Consider the following 13,582-nt stretch of genomic DNA (forward strand, 5'->3'; position numbering starts at 1 on the left):
ATGCTCAATATGTATCGTCTCTGTGTTAAATGGCTGTTGTCTTACTAGCAACTGGTAGAAAACTCCCCGTCAGGGAATCGAACCCTGGTCTTCCGCGTGACAAGCGGAGATACTATCCACTATACTAACGAGGACTGTGGTAATAGCATTTTTGGCTAAATAAAAAAAAGTGCCGCTGTTCCGGCCTATGAAGGGAATTCTTGGAGCTATACAGGGGAGGCTTTAAGTGTAGTAGACATTTACTGTCACTCAATGACACAGCAGCTGTGACTGAATCCATTCGGAAATCATGTTGTCTGGCATCTGAAATGGTTGCAGTCAAGTGTGAATGGTGCATTGAGCCTGGGCACATGCACAATAGTCATCTTCAGCAGTTTCCGTAGTGTAGTGGTTATCACGTTCGCCTAACACGCGAAAGGTCCCCCGTTCGAAACTGGGCGGAAACAGTATTCTTTGTTCCTGCTTACTCCACAAAATAAAACTCTACTTAGTGGAATTGTCGGAAACTGGATAAGAAGTACAACTGCCCCAGGGTTGGATTTTCCTCCACACAATCAAAGTGTTCTGACCAGCGTTCCCAGCAAACTGGATGAAAAGAAGCAGAATTTTCCATTCTGACGTGCAACCTTTCATGCATGCCGAGGTAGAGGATCATATCGTCAATGTGAAGCTGTCTCTGACAGCAGGAACATGCTCAATATGTATCGTCTCTGTGTTAAATGGCTGTTGTCTTACTAGCAACTGGTAGAAAACTCCCCGTCAGGGAATCGAACCCTGGTCTTCCGCGTGACAAGCGGAGATACTATCCACTATACTAACGAGGACTGTGCTAATAGCATTTTTGGCTAAATAAAAAAAAGTGCCGCTGTTCCGGCCTATGAAGGGAATTCTTGGAGCTATACAGGGGAGGCTTTAAGTGAAGTAGACATTTACTGTCACTCAATGACACAGCAGCTGTGACTGAATCCATTCGGAAATCATGTTGTCTGGCATCTGAAATGGTTGCAGTCAAGTGTGAATGGTGCATTGAGCCTGGGCACATGCACAATAGTCATCTTCAGCAGTTTCCGTAGTGTAGTGGTTATCACGTTCGCCTAACACGCGAAAGGTCCCCCGTTGGAAACTGGGCGGAAACAGTATTCTTTGTTCCTGCTTACTCCACACAATAAAACTCTACTTAGTGGAATTGTGCGAAACTGGATAAGAAGTACAACTGCCCCAGGGTTGGCTTTTCCTCCACACAATCAAAGTGTTCTGACTAGCGTTCCCAGCAAACTGGATGAAAAGAAGCAGAATTTTCCATTCTGATGTGCATGCATGCCGAGGTAGAGGATCATATCGTCAATGTGAAGCTGTCTCTGACAGCAGAAACATGCTCAATATGTATCGTCTCTGTGTTAAATGGCTGTTGTCTTACTAGCAACTGGTAGAAAACTCCCCTTCAGGGAATCGAACCCTGGTCTTCCGCGTGACAAGCGGAGATACTATCCACTATACTAACGAGGACTGTGCTAATAGCATTTTTGGCTAAATAAAAAAAAGTGCCGCTGTTCCGGCCTATGAAGGGAATTCTTGGAGCTATACAGGGGAGGCTTTAAGTGTAGTAGACATTTACTGTCACTCAATGACACAGCAGCTGTGACTGAATCCATTCGGAAATCATGTTGTCTGGCATCTGAAATGGTTGCAGTCAAGTGTGAATGGTGCATTGAGCCTGGGCACGTGCACAATAGTCATCTTCAGCAGTTTCCGTAGTGTAGTGGTTATCACGTTCGCCTAACACGCGAAAGGTCCCCCGTTCGAAACTGGGCGGAAACAGTATTCTTTGTTCCTGCTTACTCCACACAATAAAACTCTACTTAGTGGAATTGTCCGAAACTGGATAAGAAGTACAACTGCCCCAGGGTTGGCTTTTCCTCCACACAATCAAAGTGTTCTGACTAGCGTTCCCAGCAAACTGGATGAAAAGAAGCAGAATTTTCCATTCTGATGTGCATGCATGCCGAGGTAGAGGATCATATCGTCAATGTGAAGCTGTCTCTGACAGCAGAAACATGCTCAATATGTATCGTCTCTGTGTTAAATGGCTGTTGTCTTACTAGCAACTGGTAGAAAACTCCCCGTCAGGGAATCGAACCCTGGTCTTCCGCGTGACAAGCGGAGATACTATCCACTATACTAACGAGGACTGTGCTAATAGCATTTTTGGCTAAATAAAAAAAAGTGCCGCTGTTCCGGCCTATGAAGGGAATTCTTGGAGCTATACAGGGGAGGCTTTAAGTGTAGTAGACATTTACTGTCACTCAATGACACAGCAGCTGTGACTGAATCCATTCGGAAATCATGTTGTCTGGCATCTGAAATGGTTGCAGTCAAGTGTGAATGGTGCATTGAGCCTGGGCACATGCACAATAGTCATCTTCAGCAGTTTCCGTAGTGTAGTGGTTATCACGTTCGCCTAACACGCGAAAGGTCCCCTGTTCGAAACTGGGCGGAAACAGTATTCTTTGTTCCTGCTTACTCCACAAAATAAAACTCTACTTAGTGGAATTGTCCGAAACTGGATAAGTACAACTGCCCCAGGGTTGGCTTTTCCTCCACACAATCAAAGTGTTCTGACTAGCGTTCCCAGCAAACTGGATGAAAAGAAGCAGAATTTTCCATTCTGATGTGCATGCATGCCGAGGTAGAGGATCATATCGTCAATGTGAAGCTGTCTCTGACAGCAGAAACATGCTCAATATGTATCGTCTCTGTGTTAAATGGCTGTTGTCTTACTAGCAACTGGTAGAAAACTCCCCGTCAGGGAATCGAACCCTGGTCTTCCGCGTGACAAGCGGAGATACTATCCACTATACTAACGAGGACTGTGGTAATAGCATTTTTGGCTAAATAAAAAAAAGTGCCGCTGTTCCGGCCTATGAAGGGAATTCTTGGAGCTATACAGGGGAGGCTTTAAGTGTAGTAGACATTTACTGTCACTCAATGACACAGCAGCTGTGACTGAATCCATTCGGAAATCATGTTGTCTGGCATCTGAAATGGTTGCAGTCAAGTGTGAATGGTGCATTGAGCCTGGGCACATGCACAATAGTCATCTTCAGCAGTTTCCGTAGTGTAGTGGTTATCACGTTCGCCTAACACGCGAAAGGTCCCCCGTTCGAAACTGGGCGGAAACAGTATTCTTTGTTCCTGCTTACTCCACAAAATAAAACTCTACTTAGTGGAATTGTCGGAAACTGGATAAGAAGTACAACTGCCCCAGGGTTGGATTTTCCTCCACACAATCAAAGTGTTCTGACCAGCGTTCCCAGCAAACTGGATGAAAAGAAGCAGAATTTTCCATTCTGACGTGCAACCTTTCATGCATGCCGAGGTAGAGGATCATATCGTCAATGTGAAGCTGTCTCTGACAGCAGGAACATGCTCAATATGTATCGTCTCTGTGTTAAATGGCTGTTGTCTTACTAGCAACTGGTAGAAAACTCCCCGTCAGGGAATCGAACCCTGGTCTTCCGCGTGACAAGCGGAGATACTATCCACTATACTAACGAGGACTGTGCTAATAGCATTTTTGGCTAAATAAAAAAAAGTGCCGCTGTTCCGGCCTATGAAGGGAATTCTTGGAGCTATACAGGGGAGGCTTTAAGTGAAGTAGACATTTACTGTCACTCAATGACACAGCAGCTGTGACTGAATCCATTCGGAAATCATGTTGTCTGGCATCTGAAATGGTTGCAGTCAAGTGTGAATGGTGCATTGAGCCTGGGCACATGCACAATAGTCATCTTCAGCAGTTTCCGTAGTGTAGTGGTTATCACGTTCGCCTAACACGCGAAAGGTCCCCCGTTCGAAACTGGGCGGAAACAGTATTCTTTGTTCCTGCTTACTCCACAAAATAAAACTCTACTTAGTGGAATTGTCGGAAACTGGATAAGAAGTACAACTGCCCCAGGGTTGGATTTTCCTCCACACAATCAAAGTGTTCTGACCAGCGTTCCCAGCAAACTGGATGAAAAGAAGCAGAATTTTCCATTCTGACGTGCAACCTTTCATGCATGCCGAGGTAGAGGATCATATCGTCAATGTGAAGCTGTCTCTGACAGCAGGAACATGCTCAATATGTATCGTCTCTGTGTTAAATGGCTGTTGTCTTACTAGCAACTGGTAGAAAACTCCCCGTCAGGGAATCGAACCCTGGTCTTCCGCGTGACAAGCGGAGATACTATCCACTATACTAACGAGGACTGTGGTAATAGCATTTTTGGCTAAATAAAAAAAAGTGCCGCTGTTCCGGCCTATGAAGGGAATTCTTGGAGCTATACAGGGGAGGCTTTAAGTGTAGTAGACATTTACTGTCACTCAATGACACAGCAGCTGTGACTGAATCCATTCGGAAATCATGTTGTCTGGCATCTGAAATGGTTGCAGTCAAGTGTGAATGGTGCATTGAGCCTGGGCACATGCACAATAGTCATCTTCAGCAGTTTCCGTAGTGTAGTGGTTATCACGTTCGCCTAACACGCGAAAGGTCCCCCGTTCGAAACTGGGCGGAAACAGTATTCTTTGTTCCTGCTTACTCCACAAAATAAAACTCTACTTAGTGGAATTGTCGGAAACTGGATAAGAAGTACAACTGCCCCAGGGTTGGATTTTCCTCCACACAATCAAAGTGTTCTGACCAGCGTTCCCAGCAAACTGGATGAAAAGAAGCAGAATTTTCCATTCTGACGTGCAACCTTTCATGCATGCCGAGGTAGAGGATCATATCGTCAATGTGAAGCTGTCTCTGACAGCAGGAACATGCTCAATATGTATCGTCTCTGTGTTAAATGGCTGTTGTCTTACTAGCAACTGGTAGAAAACTCCCCGTCAGGGAATCGAACCCTGGTCTTCCGCGTGACAAGCGGAGATACTATCCACTATACTAACGAGGACTGTGCTAATAGCATTTTTGGCTAAATAAAAAAAAGTGCCGCTGTTCCGGCCTATGAAGGGAATTCTTGGAGCTATACAGGGGAGGCTTTAAGTGAAGTAGACATTTACTGTCACTCAATGACACAGCAGCTGTGACTGAATCCATTCGGAAATCATGTTGTCTGGCATCTGAAATGGTTGCAGTCAAGTGTGAATGGTGCATTGAGCCTGGGCACATGCACAATAGTCATCTTCAGCAGTTTCCGTAGTGTAGTGGTTATCACGTTCGCCTAACACGCGAAAGGTCCCCCGTTCGAAACTGGGCGGAAACAGTATTCTTTGTTCCTGCTTACTCCACAAAATAAAACTCTACTTAGTGGAATTGTCGGAAACTGGATAAGAAGTACAACTGCCCCAGGGTTGGATTTTCCTCCACACAATCAAAGTGTTCTGACCAGCGTTCCCAGCAAACTGGATGAAAAGAAGCAGAATTTTCCATTCTGACGTGCAACCTTTCATGCATGCCGAGGTAGAGGATCATATCGTCAATGTGAAGCTGTCTCTGACAGCAGGAACATGCTCAATATGTATCGTCTCTGTGTTAAATGGCTGTTGTCTTACTAGCAACTGGTAGAAAACTCCCCGTCAGGGAATCGAACCCTGGTCTTCCGCGTGACAAGCGGAGATACTATCCACTATACTAACGAGGACTGTGCTAATAGCATTTTTGGCTAAATAAAAAAAAGTGCCGCTGTTCCGGCCTATGAAGGGAATTCTTGGAGCTATACAGGGGAGGCTTTAAGTGTAGTAGACATTTACTGTCACTCAATGACACAGCAGCTGTGACTGAATCCATTCGGAAATCATGTTGTCTGGCATCTGAAATGGTTGCAGTCAAGTGTGAATGGTGCATTGAGCCTGGGCACGTGCACAATAGTCATCTTCAGCAGTTTCCGTAGTGTAGTGGTTATCACGTTCGCCTAACACGCGAAAGGTCCCCCGTTCGAAACTGGGCGGAAACAGTATTCTTTGTTCCTGCTTACTCCACACAATAAAACTCTACTTAGTGGAATTGTCCGAAACTGGATAAGAAGTACAACTGCCCCAGGGTTGGCTTTTCCTCCACACAATCAAAGTGTTCTGACTAGCGTTCCCAGCAAACTGGATGAAAAGAAGCAGAATTTTCCATTCTGATGTGCATGCATGCCGAGGTAGAGGATCATATCGTCAATGTGAAGCTGTCTCTGACAGCAGAAACATGCTCAATATGTATCGTCTCTGTGTTAAATGGCTGTTGTCTTACTAGCAACTGGTAGAAAACTCCCCGTCAGGGAATCGAACCCTGGTCTTCCGCGTGACAAGCGGAGATACTATCCACTATACTAACGAGGACTGTGCTAATAGCATTTTTGGCTAAATAAAAAAAAGTGCCGCTGTTCCGGCCTATGAAGGGAATTCTTGGAGCTATACAGGGGAGGCTTTAAGTGTAGTAGACATTTACTGTCACTCAATGACACAGCAGCTGTGACTGAATCCATTCGGAAATCATGTTGTCTGGCATCTGAAATGGTTGCAGTCAAGTGTGAATGGTGCATTGAGCCTGGGCACATGCACAATAGTCATCTTCAGCAGTTTCCGTAGTGTAGTGGTTATCACGTTCGCCTAACACGCGAAAGGTCCCCTGTTCGAAACTGGGCGGAAACAGTATTCTTTGTTCCTGCTTACTCCACAAAATAAAACTCTACTTAGTGGAATTGTCCGAAACTGGATAAGTACAACTGCCCCAGGGTTGGCTTTTCCTCCACACAATCAAAGTGTTCTGACTAGCGTTCCCAGCAAACTGGATGAAAAGAAGCAGAATTTTCCATTCTGATGTGCATGCATGCCGAGGTAGAGGATCATATCGTCAATGTGAAGCTGTCTCTGACAGCAGAAACATGCTCAATATGTATCGTCTCTGTGTTAAATGGCTGTTGTCTTACTAGCAACTGGTAGAAAACTCCCCTTCAGGGAATCGAACCCTGGTCTTCCGCGTGACAAGCGGAGATACTATCCACTATACTAACGAGGACTGTGCTAATAGCATTTTTGGCTAAATAAAAAAAAGTGCCGCTGTTCCGGCCTATGAAGGGAATTCTTGGAGCTATACAGGGGAGGCTTTAAGTGTAGTAGACATTTACTGTCACTCAATGACACAGCAGCTGTGACTGAATCCATTCGGAAATCATGTTGTCTGGCATCTGAAATGGTTGCAGTCAAGTGTGAATGGTGCATTGAGCCTGGGCACGTGCATAAAAGTCATCTTCAGCAGTTTCCGTAGTGTAGTGGTTATCACGTTCGCTTCACACGCGAAAGGTTCCCTGTTCGAAACTGGGCGGAAACAGTATTCTTTGTTCCTGCTTACTCCACAAAATAAAACTCTACTTAGTGGAATTGTCCGAAACTGGATAAGAAGTACAACTGCCCCAGGGTTGGCTTTTCCTCCACACAATCAAAGTGTTCTGACTAGCGTTCCCAGCAAACTGGATGAAAAGAAGCAGAATTTTCCATTCTGATGTGCATGCATGCCGAGGTAGAGGATCATATCGTCAATGTGAAGCTGTCTCTGACAGCAGAAACATGCTCAATATGTATCGTCTCTGTGTTAAATGGCTGTTGTCTTACTAGCAACTGGTAGAAAACTCCCCGTCAGGGAATCGAACCCTGGTCTTCCGCGTGACAAGCGGAGATACTATCCACTATACTAACGAGGACTGTGCTAATAGCATTTTTGGCTAAATAAAAAAAAGTGCCGCTGTTCCGGCCTATGAAGGGAATTCTTGGAGCTATACAGGGGAGGCTTTAAGTGTAGTAGACATTTACTGTCACTCAATGACACAGCAGCTGTGACTGAATCCATTCGGAAATCATGTTGTCTGGCATCTGAAATGGTTGCAGTCAAGTGTGAATGGTGCATTGAGCCTGGGCACATGCACAATAGTCATCTTCAGCAGTTTCCGTAGTGTAGTGGTTATCACGTTCGCCTAACACGCGAAAGGTCCCCTGTTCGAAACTGGGCGGAAACAGTATTCTTTGTTCCTGCTTACTCCACAAAATAAAACTCTACTTAGTGGAATTGTCCGAAACTGGATAAGTACAACTGCCCCAGGGTTGGCTTTTCCTCCACACAATCAAAGTGTTCTGACTAGCGTTCCCAGCAAACTGGATGAAAAGAAGCAGAATTTTCCATTCTGATGTGCATGCATGCCGAGGTAGAGGATCATATCGTCAATGTGAAGCTGTCTCTGACAGCAGAAACATGCTCAATATGTATCGTCTCTGTGTTAAATGGCTGTTGTCTTACTAACAACTGGTAGAAAACTCCCCGTCAGGGAATCGAACCCTGGTCTTCCGCGTGACAAGCGGAGATACTATCCACTATACTAACGAGGACTGTGCTAATAGCATTTTTGGCTAAATAAAAAAAAGTGCCGCTGTTCCGGCCTATGAAGGGAATTCTTGGAGCTATACAGGGGAGGCTTTAAGTGTAGTAGACATTTACTGTCACTCAATGACACAGCAGCTGTGACTGAATCCATTCGGAAATCATGTTGTCTGGCATCTGAAATGGTTGCAGTCAAGTGTGAATGGTGCATTGAGCCTGGGCACGTGCACAATAGTCATCTTCAGCAGTTTCCGTAGTGTAGTGGTTATCACGTTCGCCTAACACGCGAAAGGTCCCCCGTTCGAAACTGGGCGGAAACAGTATTCTTTGTTCCTGCTTACTCCACACAATAAAACTCTACTTAGTGGAATTGTCCGAAACTGGATAAGTACAACTGCCCCAGGGTTGGCTTTTCCTCCACACAATCAAAGTGTTCTGACTAGCGTTCCCAGCAAACTGGATGAAAAGAAGCAGAATTTTCCATTCTGATGTGCATGCATGCCGAGGTAGAGGATCATATCGTCAATGTGAAGCTGTCTCTGACAGCAGAAACATGCTCAATATGTATCGTCTCTGTGTTAAATGGCTGTTGTCTTACTAACAACTGGTAGAAAACTCCCCGTCAGGGAATCGAACCCTGGTCTTCCGCGTGACAAGCGGAGATACTATCCACTATACTAACGAGGACTGTGCTAATAGCATTTTTGGCTAAATAAAAAAAAGTGCCGCTGTTCCGGCCTATGAAGGGAATTCTTGGAGCTATACAGGGGAGGCTTTAAGTGTAGTAGACATTTACTGTCACTCAATGACACAGCAGCTGTGACTGAATCCATTCGGAAATCATGTTGTCTGGCATCTGAAATGGTTGCAGTCAAGTGTGAATGGTGCATTGAGCCTGGGCACGTGCACAATAGTCATCTTCAGCAGTTTCCGTAGTGTAGTGGTTATCACGTTCGCCTAACACGCGAAAGGTCCCCCGTTCGAAACTGGGCGGAAACAGTATTCTTTGTTCCTGCTTACTCCACACAATAAAACTCTACTTAGTGGAATTGTCCGAAACTGGATAAGTACAACTGCCCCAGGGTTGGCTTTTCCTCCACACAATCAAAGTGTTCTGACTAGCGTTCCCAGCAAACTGGATGAAAAGAAGCAGAATTTTCCATTCTGATGTGCATGCATGCCGAGGTAGAGGATCATATCGTCAATGTGAAGCTGTCTCTGACAGCAGAAACATGCTCAATATGTATCGTCTCTGTGTTAAATGGCTGTTGTCTTACTAACAACTGGTAGAAAACTCCCCGTCAGGGAATCGAACCCTGGTCTTCCGCGTGACAAGCGGAGATACTATCCACTATACTAACGAGGACTGTGCTAATAGCATTTTTGGCTAAATAAAAAAAAGTGCCGCTGTTCCGGCCTATGAAGGGAATTCTTGGAGCTATACAGGGGAGGCTTTAAGTGTAGTAGACATTTACTGTCACTCAATGACACAGCAGCTGTGACTGAATCCATTCGGAAATCATGTTGTCTGGCATCTGAAATGGTTGCAGTCAAGTGTGAATGGTGCATTGAGCCTGGGCACGTGCACAATAGTCATCTTCAGCAGTTTCCGTAGTGTAGTGGTTATCACGTTCGCCTAACACGCGAAAGGTCCCCCGTTCGAAACTGGGCGGAAACAGTATTCTTTGTTCCTGCTTACTCCACACAATAAAACTCTACTTAGTGGAATTGTCCGAAACTGGATAAGTACAACTGCCCCAGGGTTGGCTTTTCCTCCACACAATCAAAGTGTTCTGACTAGCGTTCCCAGCAAACTGGATGAAAAGAAGCAGAATTTTCCATTCTGATGTGCATGCATGCCGAGGTAGAGGATCATATCGTCAATGTGAAGCTGTCTCTGACAGCAGAAACATGCTCAATATGTATCGTCTCTGTGTTAAATGGCTGTTGTCTTACTAACAACTGGTAGAAAACTCCCCGTCAGGGAATCGAACCCTGGTCTTCCGCGTGACAAGCTGAGATACTATCCACTATACTAACGAGGACTGTGCTAATAGCATTTTTGGCTAAATAAAAAAAAGTGCCGCTGTTCCGGCCTATGAAGGGAATTCTTGGAGCTATACAGGGGAGGCTTTAAGTGTAGTAGACATTTACTGTCACTCAATGACACAGCAGCTGTGACTGAATCCATTCGGAAATCATGTTGTCTGGCATCTGAAATGGTTGCAGTCAAGTGTGAATGGTGCATTGAGCCTGGGCACGTGCACAATAGTCATCTTCAGCAGTTTCCGTAGTGTAGTGGTTATCACGTTCGCCTAACACGCGAAAGGTCCCCCGTTCGAAACTGGGCGGAAACAGTATTCTTTGTTCCTGCTTACTCCACAAAATAAAACTCTACTTAGTGGAATTGTCGGAAACTGGGTAAGAAGTACAACTGCCCCAGGGTTGGATTTTCCTCCACACAATCAAAGTGTTCTGACCAGCGTTCCCAGCAAACTGGATGAAAAGAAGCAGAATTTTCCATTCTGACGTGCAACCTTTCATGCATGCCGAGGTAGAGGATCATATCGTCAATGTGAAGCTGTCTCTGACAGCAGGAACATGCTCAATATGTATCGTCTCTGTGTTAAATGGCTGTTGTCTTACTAGCAACTGGTAGAAAACTCCCCGTCAGGGAATCGAACCCTGGTCTTCCGCGTGACAAGCGGAGATACTATCCACTATACTAACGAGGACTGTGCTAATAGCATTTTTGGCTAAATAAAAAAAAGTGCCGCTGTTCCGGCCTATGAAGGGAATTCTTGGAGCTATACAGGGGAGGCTTTAAGTGTAGTAGACATTTACTGTCACTCAATGACACAGCAGCTGTGACTGAATCCATTCGGAAATCATGTTGTCTGGCATCTGAAATGGTTGCAGTCAAGTGTGAATGGTGCATTGAGCCTGGGCACGTGCACAATAGTCATCTTCAGCAGTTTCCGTAGTGTAGTGGTTATCACGTTCGCCTAACACGCGAAAGGTCCCCCGTTCGAAACTGGGCGGAAACAGTATTCTTTGTTCCTGCTTACTCCACAAAATAAAACTCTACTTAGTGGAATTGTCGGAAACTGGATAAGAAGTACAACTGCCCCAGGGTTGGATTTTCCTCCACACAATCAAAGTGTTCTGACCAGCGTTCCCAGCAAACTGGATGAAAAGAAGCAGAATTTTCCATTCTGACGTGCAACCTTTCATGCATGCCGAGGTAGAGGATCATATCGTCAATGTGAAGCTGTCTCTGACAGCAGGAACATGCTCAATATGTATCGTCTCTGTGTTAAATGGCTGTTGTCTTACTAGCAACTGGTAGAAAACTCCCCGTCAGGGAATCGAACCCTGGTCTTCCGCGTGACAAGCGGAGATACTATCCACTATACTAACGAGGACTGTGCTAATAGCATTTTTGGCTAAATAAAAAAAAGTGCCGCTGTTCCGGCCTATGAAGGGAATTCTTGGAGCTATACAGGGGAGGCTTTAAGTGAAGTAGACATTTACTGTCACTCAATGACACAGCAGCTGTGACTGAATCCATTCGGAAATCATGTTGTCTGGCATCTGAAATGGTTGCAGTCAAGTGTGAATGGTGCATTGAGCCTGGGCACGTGCACAATAGTCATCTTCAGCAGTTTCCGTAGTGTAGTGGTTATCACGTTCGCCTAACACGCGAAAGGTCCCCCGTTCGAAACTGGGTGGAAACAGTATTCTTTGTTCCTGCTTACTCCACAAAATAAAACTCTACTTAGTGGAATTGTCGGAAACTGGATAAGAAGTACAACTGCCCCAGGGTTGGATTTTCCTCCACACAATCAAAGTGTTCTGACCAGCGTTCCCAGCAAACTGGATGAAAAGAAGCAGAATTTTCCATTCTGACGTGCAACCTTTCATGCATGCCGAGGTAGAGGATCATATCGTCAATGTGAAGCTGTCTCTGACAGCAGGAACATGCTCAATATGTATCGTCTCTGTGTTAAATGGCTGTTGTCTTACTAGCAACTGGTAGAAAACTCCCCGTCAGGGAATCGAACCCTGGTCTTCCGCGTGACAAGCGGAGATACTATCCACTATACTAACGAGGACTGTGCTAATAGCATTTTTGGCTAAATAAAAAAAAGTGCCGCTGTTCCGGCCTATGAAGGGAATTCTTGGAGCTATACAGGGTAGGCTTTAAGTGAAGTAGACATTTACTGTCACTCAATGACACAGCAGCTGTGACTGAATCCATTCGGAAATCATGTTGTCTGGCATCTGAAATGGTTGCAGTCAAGTGTGAATGGTGCATTGAGCCTGGGCACGTGCACAATAGTCATCTTCAGCAGTTTCCGTAGTGTAGTGGTTATCACGTTCGCCTAACACGCGAAAGGTCCCCCGTTCGAAACTGGGCGGAAACAGTATTCTTTGTTCCTGCTTACTCCACAAAATAAAACTCTACTTAGTGGAATTGTCGGAAACTGGATAAGAAGTACAACTGCCCCAGGGTTGGATTTTCCTCCACACAATCAAAGTGTTCTGACCAGCGTTCCCAGCAAACTGGATGAAAAGAAGCAGAATTTTCCATTCTGACGTGCAACCTTTCATGCATGCCGAGGTAGAGGATCATATCGTCAATGTGAAGCTGTCTCTGACAGCAGGAACATGCTCAATATGTATCGTCTCTGTGTTAAATGGCTGTTGTCTTACTAGCAACTGGTAGAAAACTCCCCGTCAGGGAATCGAACCCTGGTCTTCCGCGTGACAAGCGGAGATACTATCCACTATACTAACGAGGACTGTGCTAATAGCATTTTTGGCTAAATAAAAAAAAGTGCCGCTGTTCCGGCCTATGAAGGGAATTCTTGGAGCTATACAGGGTAGGCTTTAAGTGAAGTAGACATTTACTGTCACTCAATGACACAGCAGCTGTGACTGAATCCATTCGGAAATCATGTTGTCTGGCATCTGAAATGGTTGCAGTCAAGTGTGAATGGTGCATTGAGCCTGGGCACGTGCACAATAGTCATCTTCAGCAGTTTCCGTAGTGTAGTGGTTATCACGTTCGCCTAACACGCGAAAGGTCCCCCGTTCGAAACTGGGTGGAAACAGTATTCTTTGTTCCTGCTTACTCCACAAAATAAAACTCTACTTAGTGGAATTGTCGGAAACTGGATAAGAAGTACAACTGCCCCAGGGTTGGATTTTCCTCCACACAATCAAAGTGTTCTGACC

The 13,582-nt window shown here is 45.3% G+C and overlaps 20 non-coding genes across 20 annotated transcripts; all 20 read left to right on the forward strand.

Annotated features, from left to right (window-relative positions):
- Positions 1–373: 373 nt before the first annotated feature.
- On the forward strand, positions 374–446 carry trnav-aac (transfer RNA valine (anticodon AAC)). The gene has a single exon. It is a non-coding gene; the product is annotated as a tRNA-Val (tRNA).
- Positions 447–1,063: 617 nt separating this feature from the next.
- trnav-aac (transfer RNA valine (anticodon AAC)) lies at positions 1,064–1,136 on the forward strand. Its single transcript has one exon. It is a non-coding gene; the product is annotated as a tRNA-Val (tRNA).
- Positions 1,137–1,745: 609 nt separating this feature from the next.
- On the forward strand, positions 1,746–1,818 carry trnav-aac (transfer RNA valine (anticodon AAC)). The gene has a single exon. It is a non-coding gene; the product is annotated as a tRNA-Val (tRNA).
- Positions 1,819–2,427: 609 nt separating this feature from the next.
- On the forward strand, positions 2,428–2,500 carry trnav-aac (transfer RNA valine (anticodon AAC)). Its single transcript has one exon. It is a non-coding gene; the product is annotated as a tRNA-Val (tRNA).
- Positions 2,501–3,106: 606 nt separating this feature from the next.
- Positions 3,107–3,179, forward strand: trnav-aac (transfer RNA valine (anticodon AAC)). Its single transcript has one exon. It is a non-coding gene; the product is annotated as a tRNA-Val (tRNA).
- Positions 3,180–3,796: 617 nt separating this feature from the next.
- On the forward strand, positions 3,797–3,869 carry trnav-aac (transfer RNA valine (anticodon AAC)). Its single transcript has one exon. It is a non-coding gene; the product is annotated as a tRNA-Val (tRNA).
- A 617-nt stretch (positions 3,870–4,486) lies between these two features.
- Positions 4,487–4,559, forward strand: trnav-aac (transfer RNA valine (anticodon AAC)). The gene has a single exon. It is a non-coding gene; the product is annotated as a tRNA-Val (tRNA).
- A 617-nt stretch (positions 4,560–5,176) lies between these two features.
- On the forward strand, positions 5,177–5,249 carry trnav-aac (transfer RNA valine (anticodon AAC)). The gene has a single exon. It is a non-coding gene; the product is annotated as a tRNA-Val (tRNA).
- A 617-nt stretch (positions 5,250–5,866) lies between these two features.
- trnav-aac (transfer RNA valine (anticodon AAC)) lies at positions 5,867–5,939 on the forward strand. The gene has a single exon. It is a non-coding gene; the product is annotated as a tRNA-Val (tRNA).
- A 609-nt stretch (positions 5,940–6,548) lies between these two features.
- trnav-aac (transfer RNA valine (anticodon AAC)) lies at positions 6,549–6,621 on the forward strand. The gene has a single exon. It is a non-coding gene; the product is annotated as a tRNA-Val (tRNA).
- Positions 6,622–7,227: 606 nt separating this feature from the next.
- trnav-cac (transfer RNA valine (anticodon CAC)) lies at positions 7,228–7,300 on the forward strand. Its single transcript has one exon. It is a non-coding gene; the product is annotated as a tRNA-Val (tRNA).
- A 609-nt stretch (positions 7,301–7,909) lies between these two features.
- On the forward strand, positions 7,910–7,982 carry trnav-aac (transfer RNA valine (anticodon AAC)). The gene has a single exon. It is a non-coding gene; the product is annotated as a tRNA-Val (tRNA).
- Positions 7,983–8,588: 606 nt separating this feature from the next.
- trnav-aac (transfer RNA valine (anticodon AAC)) lies at positions 8,589–8,661 on the forward strand. The gene has a single exon. It is a non-coding gene; the product is annotated as a tRNA-Val (tRNA).
- Positions 8,662–9,267: 606 nt separating this feature from the next.
- trnav-aac (transfer RNA valine (anticodon AAC)) lies at positions 9,268–9,340 on the forward strand. The gene has a single exon. It is a non-coding gene; the product is annotated as a tRNA-Val (tRNA).
- Positions 9,341–9,946: 606 nt separating this feature from the next.
- trnav-aac (transfer RNA valine (anticodon AAC)) lies at positions 9,947–10,019 on the forward strand. Its single transcript has one exon. It is a non-coding gene; the product is annotated as a tRNA-Val (tRNA).
- A 606-nt stretch (positions 10,020–10,625) lies between these two features.
- Positions 10,626–10,698, forward strand: trnav-aac (transfer RNA valine (anticodon AAC)). The gene has a single exon. It is a non-coding gene; the product is annotated as a tRNA-Val (tRNA).
- A 617-nt stretch (positions 10,699–11,315) lies between these two features.
- trnav-aac (transfer RNA valine (anticodon AAC)) lies at positions 11,316–11,388 on the forward strand. Its single transcript has one exon. It is a non-coding gene; the product is annotated as a tRNA-Val (tRNA).
- Positions 11,389–12,005: 617 nt separating this feature from the next.
- On the forward strand, positions 12,006–12,078 carry trnav-aac (transfer RNA valine (anticodon AAC)). The gene has a single exon. It is a non-coding gene; the product is annotated as a tRNA-Val (tRNA).
- Positions 12,079–12,695: 617 nt separating this feature from the next.
- Positions 12,696–12,768, forward strand: trnav-aac (transfer RNA valine (anticodon AAC)). The gene has a single exon. It is a non-coding gene; the product is annotated as a tRNA-Val (tRNA).
- Positions 12,769–13,385: 617 nt separating this feature from the next.
- Positions 13,386–13,458, forward strand: trnav-aac (transfer RNA valine (anticodon AAC)). The gene has a single exon. It is a non-coding gene; the product is annotated as a tRNA-Val (tRNA).
- The last annotated feature ends 124 nt before the right edge of the window (positions 13,459–13,582 follow it).

Source organism: Anarhichas minor, unplaced genomic scaffold, assembly GCF_050575085.1.
Source record: "Anarhichas minor isolate MPS153535 unplaced genomic scaffold, ASM5057508v1 ptg000136l, whole genome shotgun sequence".
Taxonomy (NCBI): Eukaryota; Metazoa; Chordata; class Actinopteri; order Perciformes; family Anarhichadidae; genus Anarhichas; species Anarhichas minor.